Source organism: Gymnoscopelus braueri, assembly GCF_963280865.1.
Source record: "Gymnoscopelus braueri genome assembly, chromosome: 13".
Lineage (NCBI taxonomy): Eukaryota > Metazoa > Chordata > Actinopteri > Myctophiformes > Myctophidae > Gymnoscopelus > Gymnoscopelus braueri.
The window spans coordinates 36,154,402-36,162,583 of record NC_137615.1 but is presented as its reverse complement, the minus strand read 5'-3'; the positions used below and the strand labels follow the sequence as shown (position 1 = coordinate 36,162,583).

General features: G+C 46.7%; 1 long non-coding RNA gene across 1 annotated transcript; it reads right to left on the bottom strand.

The window, feature by feature from the left end:
- Positions 1-1,228: 1,228 nt before the first annotated feature.
- LOC308098639 lies at positions 1,229-7,703 on the bottom strand. The gene is made up of 4 exons (XR_013934303.1): positions 7,643-7,703; positions 7,351-7,398; positions 6,250-6,405; positions 1,229-1,873 (listed from the first exon to the last, which is right to left on the bottom strand). It is a non-coding gene; the product is annotated as an uncharacterized lncRNA (long non-coding RNA).
- Between the last annotated feature and the right edge of the window lie 479 nt (positions 7,704-8,182).

Here is an 8,182-nt window from a genome sequence, read left to right as displayed (position 1 = left end):
ACCCGTGATAATTTCAAAATACGAACCAGACCCGCCCCGCCCATCAAATAAACGACCCGTTGTCCGCCCGTTTACCCGTGTAAAATGTAAATCCTATTGAAAAGTGTGTTGAAAAAGATAGCAGCCTTCAACAACAGCGCTACATTCAGTGGTCAGGTTTGTACATAAATCAAGTGAAGACGGAGGAGCGAGCTTAAGCCACGCGCGAACGCGCATCTACGCAGCACACATGTGTCGTTGTTTATGTCATCATATACTTTTAATTTGAAGGTTTAACAGGATGTTCAATGTGTTTTTGTGAGTTAAGATAACTGCCCAGGTAGCCAAAATTGTTTGGCCCAATTCCGGCCCAGTTCCGGCAAGCCGGAAGAAATCACTCGGCCCGGGTCCGGTTGCCGGACTTGGGCCAGACCTGTTTGGAATGACTCCCCAGAATCGGCCCGAGTACACTGGGCCGAGTCCGGCTGCCGAAACTGAACCAGCATTGCCAGCATTGGGCCGGAATCACCCCAATAATATTGCCAGAACTGGGCCGTGCAATTTTTGCCATAACTAGCCCATATGTAAGCCAGAGCTACTCCAATATCTGCCTATGGATAAGCTTGTTCCAAGCTCTGCCATAGGCAAATATTGAAGTAAACTCAAACATCAATAAAACAAGTGACACTCAACTATAACATTTAGTATCAGTTTATTACAAATAAACTTTTCAAATGACGCCTGCCAAAACGAGGCTTTCACAGCATTGACATTCATGCTGTTACTATACAGATACTGTAACATTATTAATGCCTGCCAAAACACATGTCACATAACCAAACAAATGTGTAACATTTAACAAGAACCAGAAACTCAGTTCCACCCGCCCAGAAAACATGAATGAATGTGCATGAAACACTTAAAGGGTAAGACCACTTTGGTAGAGGTTTGGGTTGTGTAGTTACCTTGCCATGATGTAACTCCAAAGGTGGGCAAGAAATCAAAAATAATTGCTCCATTGATTAGAAATTGATAATTCAAAAATATGCTCCTCATTGACTTACATTGTACGGTAAAACAGCTCTCAAAGTCACTCTTTTAGCACATAAATGAACACAAACAAAGCTGATTCAGACAATATAGAGCATCACCAAACCCAGTACCGTTTGTTTTTTTAATAAAAATGTCAACTTCCTGTTGATTTTACTATTTGAAGATCTGGATCCGGATCCGCGGATCCAGTCCAGGTTTTCTACTTATTAAAAATGGTAAAATCAACAGGAAGTTGACATTTTTATATAAAAAAAACAGTACTGGGTTTGGTGATGTTCTATATTGTCTGAATCAACTTTGTTTGCGTTCGTTTACATGCTAAAATAGTGACTTTGAGAGCTGTTTTACCATACAATGTAAGTCAATGGGGAGCATATTTTGAATTATCAATTTCTAATCAATGGAGCAATTTTTTTTTTCTTGCCCACCTTTGGAGTTACATCATGGCAAGGTAACTACACAACCCAAACCTCTACCAAAGTGGTCTTGCCCTTTTAAGCGAACAATTACAAAGTGAATTGTACCACAGTCGACTTTGCAAGTCCTTCAACACAGCCTCCTCGTCTGGCTTTTTCTTTCTCGTCAGTCACAGTGCAAGATCCGGGAGGGTGGGGGAGAGCGGGGAAGGTCTGGGAGCTGTACCGCATCAAACATCACTTTAAACCCCGGATTTAAGCTTAGACAAATAAAGGTCATATTGTCTCAAATGTCAAATGAAGACAGCTTCAGAAATAAAAAAAAGTTCAGTTGAGGGCTCCAATATCCTCCATGCTCCTCCTTGCTGTTGCAGCTGTTTCACCAACGAATGCCTGTGTGGCACGAAGCCCCCTCCAATAGTGTCCTGTGAAATAAGACAGGTACAACTCGTCAGTTATTTGAATTTGGTCTATACACACAGACTCACAGATTTGCTAAATAATTACTATATCGATTTTAAATGATTGAATCGTATCGTCATGAATAAACCAATATCGTGCCCAACTGCCCACAACTACTGTGGACTAGTGTAGACTAGGACAGACTCTGTCCAACTGGATATCCCAGCTAAAATCAGGGGAATTATCTTTTAGTGTATCAGCTTTAGACGGTCCGACAGATACATAGTCAGATTGACAGACCGCCACATAGACAGACGGGCACTTCAGACAAGCACTTTTGGAACAAGGCATGCAAACAGCCCGAGGTGAAAAAGGTGACAACATGTTGTTTTCTTTCGGGTCAGGTGTCACACAATTGCCCTATTTGAGTTCAAAAAGGTGACTGTAGCTGAAAAGTGACACTTTTGCATGTCTGTATACAGGTGGACTATAGGTGGTCTATGGGTGGTATACGGGTGGTATACAGGTGGACTATAGGTGGTCTCTAGGTGGTATACAGGTGGTCTATAGGTGGTCTATGGGTGGCATACGGGTGGTATACAGGTGGACTATAGGTGGTCTCTAGGTGGTCTACAGGTGGTCTATAGGTGGTCTCTAGGTGGTATATAGGTGGTATACAGGTGGTATACAGGTGGTCTACAGGTGGTCTACAGGTGGTCTATAGGTGGTCTACGGGTGGTGTATGGGTGGTGTACAGGTGGTCTCTAGGTGGTCTCTAGGTGGTCTCTGGGTGGTCTCTGGGTGGTCTCTGGGTGGTCTATGGGTGGTATACGGGTGGTCTATGGGTGGTCTATGGGTGGTATACGGGTGGTCTCTAGGTGGTATATGGGTGGTATATGGGTGGTCTATGGGTGGTCTATGGGTGGTCTATGGGTGGTCTATGGGTGGTCTCTAGGTGGTCTATGGGTGGTATACGGGTGGTATACGGGTGGTCTACGGGTGGTCTATGGGTGGTCTCTAGGTGGTCTATGGGTGGTCTATGGGTGGTCTCTAGGTGGTATACAGGTGGTATACGGGTGGTATACAGGTGGACTCTAGGTGGTCTCTAGGTGGACTCGAGGTGGTATACAGGTGGTCTCTAGGTGGTATACGGGTGGACTATAGGTGGTCTCTAGGTGGTATACGGGTGGACTATAGGTGGTCTCGAGGTGGTCTATGGGTGGTATACGGGTGGTATACAGGTGGACTATAGGTGGTATACGGGTGGTCTATAGTTGGTATACAGGTGGTCTATAGGTGGTATACAGGTGGTCTATAGGTGGTCTATAGGTGGTATACAGGTGGTATACAGGTGGTCTATAGGTGGTATACAGGTGGTCTATAGGTGGTATACAGGTGGTCTCTAGGTGGTATACAGGTGGTCTCTAGGTGGTATACAGGTGGTATACAGGTGGTATACAGGTGGTCTCTAGGTGGTCTATGGGTGGTATACGGGTGGTCTCTGGGTGGTCTATGGGTGGTCTCTAGGTGGTATACAGGTGGTATACGGGTGGTATACAGGTGGTCTATAGGTGGACTCTAGGTGGTCTCTAGGTGGTCTACAGGTGGTCTCTAGGTGGTATACGGGTGGTATACAGGTGGTCTATAGGTGGTCTCTAGGTGGTCTCTAGGTGGTCTATGGGTGGTCTATAGGTGGTATACAGGTGGTCTATAGGTGGTCTATGGGTGGTATACGGGTGGTATACAGGTGGTATACAGGTGGACTATAGGTGGTCTCTAGGTGGTATACAGGTGGTCTCTAGGTGGTATACGGGTGGACTATAGGCGGTCTCTAGGTGTTATACGGGTGGACTATAGGTGGTCTCTAGGTGGTCTATGGGTGGTATACGGGTGGTCTATAGGTGGTATACAGGTGGACTATAGGTGGTATACGGGTGGACTATAGGTGGTCTCTAGGTGGTATACGGGTGGACTATAGGTGGTCTCTAGGTGGTCTCGAGGTGGTCTATGGGTGGTATACGGGTGGTCTATAGGTGGTATACAGGTGGACTATAGGTGGTATACAGGTGGTCTCTAGGTGGTATACGGGTGGACTATAGGCGGTCTCTAGGTGTTATACGGGTGGACTATAGGTGGTCTCTAGGTGGTCTATGGGTGGTATACGGGTGGTCTATAGGTGGTATACAGGTGGACTATAGGTGGTATACGGGTGGACTATAGGTGGTCTCTAGGTGGTATACGGGTGGACTATAGGTGGTCTCTAGGTGGTCTATGGGTGGTATACGGGTGGTATACAGGTGGACTATAGGTGGTATACGGGTGGTCTATAGGTGGTATACAGGTGGTATACAGGTGGTCTCTAGGTGGTCTCTAGGTGGTATACAGGTGGTCTCTAGGTGGTCTATGGGTGGTATACGGGTGGTCTATGGGTGGTATACAGGTAGTCTCTAGGTGGTCTATGGGTGGTCTCTAGGTGGTATACAGGTGGTATACGGGTGGTCTATAGGTGGTCTCTAGGTGGTCTACAGGTGGTCTACGGGTGGTATACGGGTGGTATACAGGTGGTCTATAGGTGGTCTCTAGGTGGTCTACAGGTGGTCTACAGGTGGTCTACAGGTGGTCTACGGGTGGTATACGGGTGGTATACAGGTGGACTATAGGTGGTCTCTAGGTGGTCTCTAGGTGGTATACAGGTGGTATACAGGTGGTATACAGGTGGACTATAGGTGGTCTCTAGGTGGTATACAGGTGGTCTCTAGGTGGTATACGGGTGGACTATAGGTGGTCTCTAGGTGGTATACGGGTGGACTATAGGTGGTCTCTAGGTGGTCTATGGGTGGTATACGGGTGGTATACAGGTGGTCTATAGGTGGTATACAGGTGGACTATAGGTGGTATACGGGTGGTCTATAGGTGGTCTATAGGTGGTATACGGGTGGTATACGGGTGGTATACAGGTGGTATACAGGTGGTATACAGGTGGACTATAGGTGGTCTCTAGGTGGTATACAGGTGGTCTCTAGGTGGTATACGGGTGGACTATAGGTGGTCTCTAGGTGGTATACGGGTGGACTATAGGTGGTCTCTAGGTGGTATACGGGTGGTATACAGGTGGTATACAGGTGGACTATAGGTGGTCTCTAGGTGGTATACAGGTGGTCTCTAGGTGGTATACGGGTGGACTATAGGTGGTCTCTAGGTGGTATACGGGTGGACTATAGGTGGTCTCTAGGTGGTCTATGGGTGGTATACGGGTGGTATACAGGTGGTCTATAGGTGGTATACAGGTGGACTATAGGTGGTATACGGGTGGTCTATAGGTGGTATACAGGTGGTATACAGGTGGTCTACGGGTGGTATACGGGTGGTATACAGGTGGTATACAGGTGGACTATAGGTGGTCTCTAGGTGGTATACGGGTGGTATACAGGTGGTGGTATACAGGTGGTCTAGAGGTGGTATACAGGTGGACTATAGGTGGTCTATAGGTGGTCTACAGGTGGTGGTATACAGGTGGTCTAGAGGTGGTATACAGGTGGACTATAGGTGGTCTATAGGTGGTCTATAGGTGGTCTACGGGTGGTATACAGGTGGTCTACGGGTGGTCTACGGGTGGTCTACGGGTGGTCTACGGGTGGTCTACGGGTGGTCTACGGGTGGTATACAGGTGGTATACAGGTGGTATACAGGTGGTATACAGGTGGTCTCTAGGTGGTCTCTAGGTGGTCTCTAGGTGGTCTATGGGTGGTCTATGGGTGGTCTATGGGTGGTCTCTAGGTGGTATACAGGTGGTCTAGAGGTGGACTCTAGGTGGACTCGGCATTTATAGGATGCCAGGTCAACAATGACCTGGTATCTGTCCTTTGCATAATCCTGCAAGGTCATCAAGGCTAGGAGGGCAAGTGCTACGGGCTGAGGTGGAGTCTGAAGAGGTGAGTCTATGGGTGGTATACAGGTGGTATACGGGTGGTATACAGGTGGTCTCTAGGTGGTCTCTAGGTGGTCTCTAGGTGGTATACGGGTGGACTATAGGTGGTCTCTAGGTGGTCTATGGGTGGTATACGGGTGGTATACGGGTGGTATACAGGTGGTCTCTAGGTGGTCTCTAGGTGGTATACGGGTGGACTATAGGTGGTCTCTAGGTGGTCTATGGGTGGTATACGGGTGGTCTATAGGTGGTATACAGGTGGACTATAGGTGGTATACGGGTGGTATACAGGTGGTCTATAGGTGGTCTATAGGTGGTCTATGGGTGGTATACGGGTGGTATACAGGTGAAAAAGGTGACAACATGTTGTTTTCTTTCGGGTCAGGTGTCACACAATTGCCCTATTTGAGTTCAAAAAGGTGACTGTAGCTGAAAAGTGACACTTTTGCATGTCTGTGGAACACGACTTACTTAATTAGCGTCTCTCGGCTTGTCTCTCGGCTTGTCTCTCGGCCCGGCGACTCCTTCCACCGTTTCGGTCTGGTGCAAGCTGCAGCCACCTTTTGACATACATCTCGATTTGGCCATCAGGTGCATTTGCGGTGCTTGTATTGCGGCGCACAGCTCCTTAAAGAACACACACACAAAAGAACAGGCAGGTTATGGCAATTCTCAAGAAAATCCTAATCTTATCGCTGCGAGCGTTTGTGTGCAGCCAGGGATGAAGTCAATTTGTGACCGGCGCAGATCAAAACATCTGACGCTTCCATGATGCACTGCATCAGATACGTTTCCTGTTGGCACCGTAACTCCCATGCTGGATGAGTGAGAACTTTCTCAAACTAAATGAGAATAAGACAGAGGTTCTCATAATCGGTTCTAGAGAGCAGAGAGAATCAATAATAAGTAGACTCGGTAACCTGGCTGAAGAAAGTAACACCTCAGTCAAGAACCTTGGGGTGATAATTGATTCTGAATTGAATATTAATACACACATTAATCATGTCACCAAGATTGCCTTCTTCCACCTTAAAAATATTGCGCAAATGAGACTATCTGTCGCTGAAAGATGCAAAAACACTGATCCACGCATTTGTCTTCTCTTTTTAACTACAACTAAGATGAGAGAACACATTACTCCAGTCTCTAGCACACGATGGCTGCGACATGTGCAGTCGGGGTCCACCCGCTGTACCGACAGCCTGCGGTGCCGACGGTTCACAATGCCGATGGGGTCCGCTTAGAGAGCCTGTGATGCAGGGTTAGGATCCACTCAAGACCGCTGCCTGTGAAGTTAGGTTTAGGCTGAGGGTAGGGGTTAGAGGTGAGGCTCTGCCACCTGGGAGGTTAGGTTTAGGATGAGGGGTTAGTCTGCCCAAGGTAGCGAGCCATCGGCACTGCAGACTGTCGGCACCACGGCCCATTGGCACACAGATGCTGCCCCATGCAGTCACCACTAGTATGAACAGTGCATAATCAGATAAAATCCATAGACCCTTCACACTTCACTGCAAGAAAAATCTAAACCTAGGATCAAAGGGTACATTGAAATCTAAATGTGTACATACATACCAGCCAAAATGGGCCCAGGATCAGGTGCATTCCCCACCAGAAGTGGACCTGGAAAGAGGGAGAGATCAGAACAAGCTAGGTTAACATTGATTAAACAGACAGAAAACCAAATTAACATGATTTTGCAAATGTATTTTAGTGAATTACTGAACTGTTGCATATCATTGGGTAAAGTAAATTTTGCCATGTTGGCTCGCATTTGAAAATGTCGCCTATGGGATTTAACATGGCCTTTTTGCTTAAATGCATAAAATAAGGTCTGTGGTTAATAAAAGAGTATGAACTTGCGAACCTGGATTCAGCAGGTTCACACGGTTAACAAGGTTTTCCACAGTCACTTGGTAGGGTGGCGCTGGAAGCAGGCAAATTAAATTAGTGTTAGTGATATCACAAAATCACAGAAGTCAAACCTAATTTAGAGGCATTTTTTCCTTACTGCCAGCTGGAGTGGTTTTATCTGAGGACCATGTGCTTCACATGACGTCTCTATAACACGCCCCCCAAATACCTAGCAAGCATCTACAAGCTCACAACACTCACTAGCACACTGTAGATCTGCCATTAAAAAATAGAATTGATTCTATGACATTCAAAGTATACCATCTGTAAACATCTGAAGTCACCATATTATGGTGACTTCACAATGAACACAGCAGCAATCAGCCTGGCTGCTAATTGCAACCTGCTACCTCCAGCATTATATGCTATTTAGAAACAGGTGGTACACCGGACACTTCCAAACAAAATCACATGCACAGCATTTGCCAGAAAGTAGCTCATTTTTTTCTTTTTCTTTTAATCGAAACACTTTGCAGATAGAAAGATGACCATT